The 3,297-nt window shown below is 42.9% G+C and overlaps 1 pseudogene; it reads left to right on the top strand.

Annotated features, from left to right (window-relative positions):
- The first annotated feature begins 2,200 nt into the window (after nucleotides 1-2,200).
- Nucleotides 2,201-3,007, top strand: LOC131418905 (protein tyrosine phosphatase type IVA 1-like; annotated as a pseudogene).
- Nucleotides 3,008-3,297: the final 290 nt, after the last annotated feature.

Consider the following 3,297-nt stretch of genomic DNA (forward strand, 5'->3'; position numbering starts at 1 on the left):
GTCCTCCCCTTCCTAACTCTATATTCCTATACTCACCATCTCCTCCATCTCACTTCTCGTTCACTCTCGAACAATTTCATTCCACCAAAATTGTTATTTGTCACTCTAAAATATTTTGCTTGGAGTCTTATACTGCATCATGCACTTTCTGCATGCATCATCATTATTTGTGTATACACTTTATCTATCTATTGTGTACATAACAGATTATAGGTATCGCAAGGCACAGACTCTTAGCTATGGGGACTTATTGTGTCCATTTCTGACTCTCCAAGGCACTGCTCAGTGCTTTGTATATGGTAGGGTGTCAATAAATATTTGTTGATCTGAATTGCTAAAATCACATTACTTTTAACTATTTAGAGGCATTAGCCTCCTGTTTTTCCTTCCCTCTCAAATATACTACAGGAAGAAAAAAAGTCGTTTATCTGGTATAACCTTCTAATGATTTTATAGGAATTCAAAACACATACAGTGTCAAATTCATGAACTAATCAACTTAGCATGCATCCAAGTATTTGCAGAAGACTGGAAAAAGGAAACAAGCTAAAATGGAAATACTTTTTTTTTCTGTTTGATTTTTTTCTTATTTGATTTCCATGGGAATATTTCTAGATAAAAGGTATACCTTTTATATATACATATAATATATAGTATTATATATACATTATATATTAAATTTTTTTCTTGTGGTTAATGGGGTATACCTCATTGAAAAATCTTAGGCAAGGAGAGCTTTTGAAAGCCACAGTGTGACTCTTTAAGACTAAGACCTAGTTCCTGCTGTCTATAATGGAGATGGAGAAGATAAACTCCTTCAGTTTTGGGATTATGATGCCACAGCTTTGGGTCTGGCTGTCTGCCCTTGATGGATGTCCACCAGCTCCTGTGAGCTGACTAGAGAGGTGAATACTGGCAAGGTACATTTATGCACCCCTCTGCAATCCGGAACTGACCTGGGCTCCTTATAGCCTCCTCACTGGAGCTCAGAATGTCGCATTTGAAATCTAGCTCTGGCCTGGATCACTTAGGACCTTAGCTCTTGGCAGCCCATCTCCTCTACAGGGAGAAGATAGAAGAGGCTGTGGAGGCAGCCAGGGGTCAGCTTTTTATAGGGTGCTTTCACTCATCGGTCAGTCAATCAGCAAGCCAACAGATCTCTCCTGAGTGCCCACTGTATGTGCTGCATGTATGGCTCTTCTCTAGGGGTAGAGATACAGAGGGCAACCTGACAGCCTGGGTGTCCTCAGCCACCCCAGGCTGAACCCTGGCTTCCCAGCAGGGGCCTCCCTCCCTCGTCCCTCCCACCTCATCCCGGGTCACAGAGACTAGCACTTTCACTTCCGCCTCCCTCCTGCTCGCCCCAGGCCCGGCGGTGTTATATCAGCCTGAAGTACAGCTTTGTTTTAAAGCTAAAGTAAGAATGACCCCGGGCTTACCAAATTCAAACAACAAGCAGTCTTGTGACCTAGAGGAGCTTGCCAAAATGTGGGTGTTTTTTTAGATTTTGGAGTGAAGAAAGGAGGAAAGAGAGATAGGGAGATGATTTACCATCCGTTTTGACAAAGAGAAAATTAAAATGCAGAGGTTCGGCCTGGGCGCGCGCATTGGCTGCCCCGCCCGCAGGCCGGCCCAGGACGCGCTCCCCGCGGAGCCGCTCGCTGCTTGGTGAGTCTGGTGCCCCCGCCGCCGCCCCGCGACCACCACCGCCGCCCCCTGCCCTGCAGCCGCCGCCTCGGGACCGGCTGTATGATTAGGCCACAATCTTCAATGAGTAAGCATATCCCTCAGTTCTGTGGTGTTCTTGGTCACACATTTATGCAGTTTCTGAAGGGCAATGGAGATTACTGCCAGGCACAGCACGACCTCTATGCAGACAAGTGAACAGTAGAAATTCATTACTACTCCACCAAGAAGCCCCCGTAAGAGTGGTTAACCTGGACACGGAAGCGTTGAATTGAAATCCACAGAGCGTTGTACAAGAGTTTTGACCTAGAGGGGGTAAACCTCAGTGCACTTCCTTTCTCTTGCCTCAGTATTACTGGACTGAAGAATGGCTGCTTCTTGTTAGGAGGTTCATTTCATTTCCCATTACTCTCAACTTCATACTCAAAGCACTGAGAATTTCAAGTGGGGTATATTGAAGTAGACTCAGTTTCTTTGCATCATTTCTGTCTTCAGTTTTTTAAATTCTTTCATAACCCTGTTGAGTGTTTTTAAACGAAATTAACATGGCTCCAATGAAGCGCCCAGCTCCTGTGAAAGTCACATACAAGAACATGAGATTTCTTATTATACACAATCCAACCAGCGCAACCTTAAACAAATTTATAGAGGAACTTAAGAAGTATGGAGTTACAAGAGTAAGGGTATGTGAAGCAACTTATGACCCTACTCTCATGGAGAAAGAAGGCATCTATATTCTCAATTGGCCTTTTAATGATGGTGCACCAACTCCCAACCAGATTGTTGATGACTGATTAAGTCTTGTGAAAATTAAGTTTCGTGAAGAACCTGGTTGTTGTATTTCTGTTCATTGTTTTGCAGGCCTTGGGAGAGCTCCAGTGCTTGTTGCTCCAGTATTAACTACAGGTGGGATGAAATACGAAGATGCAGTACAGATCGTAAGACAAAGGCGGCGTGGGGCTTTTAACAGCAAGCAACTTTTGTATTTGGAAAAGTATCGTCCTAAAATGCAGCTGCGCTTCAAAGACTCCAATGGTCATAGAAACAACTGTTGTGTTCAATAAAACTAGGGTGCCGGATGCCACTGCCTTGAGTGGAGCTTGAGACAGGACCTAAGTTGTCATACATATTAGCCAACGTGTTGGCTTGGTGAATAAGTCTAATGAAGCTTCCGTAGGAGTATTAAAAAACAGTTTTACCAGGCCACAAGCCTGACAGAATTGCAGGCTCTATGTTTGGGTTACCATCAACCTATTCAGACACTTAGGAAAAGATTCTTTCTGTTCAGCATTTAAAATGTGTTAATCATTTGTACCAACTGACCTTTTCTGAAATCATGCAGTATTGAGTTACATCTTTAAAATTCTCATGCCAGAATCTTATCAATAATAAGAAATTTAGAAAGATTAGGTGCCAAAATACCCAGCACAATAGTTGTATATTTTTTGTATCATACAGAAACTAAAATCCTAGGAACTATGAACACTCTGGACCCTATGTGGTTTATTCCTTCAGTCATTTCAAACATAGAAAGTAGGGCCTATATGGTTATTTGCCTGCTCACTTTATGTTTACATCTCCCATATTCATACTGGTGTACATCAGGTTTGC

The sequence above is a fragment of the Diceros bicornis genome, chromosome 20 (assembly GCF_020826845.1).
Source record: "Diceros bicornis minor isolate mBicDic1 chromosome 20, mDicBic1.mat.cur, whole genome shotgun sequence".
Classification (NCBI taxonomy): Eukaryota; Metazoa; Chordata; class Mammalia; order Perissodactyla; family Rhinocerotidae; genus Diceros; species Diceros bicornis.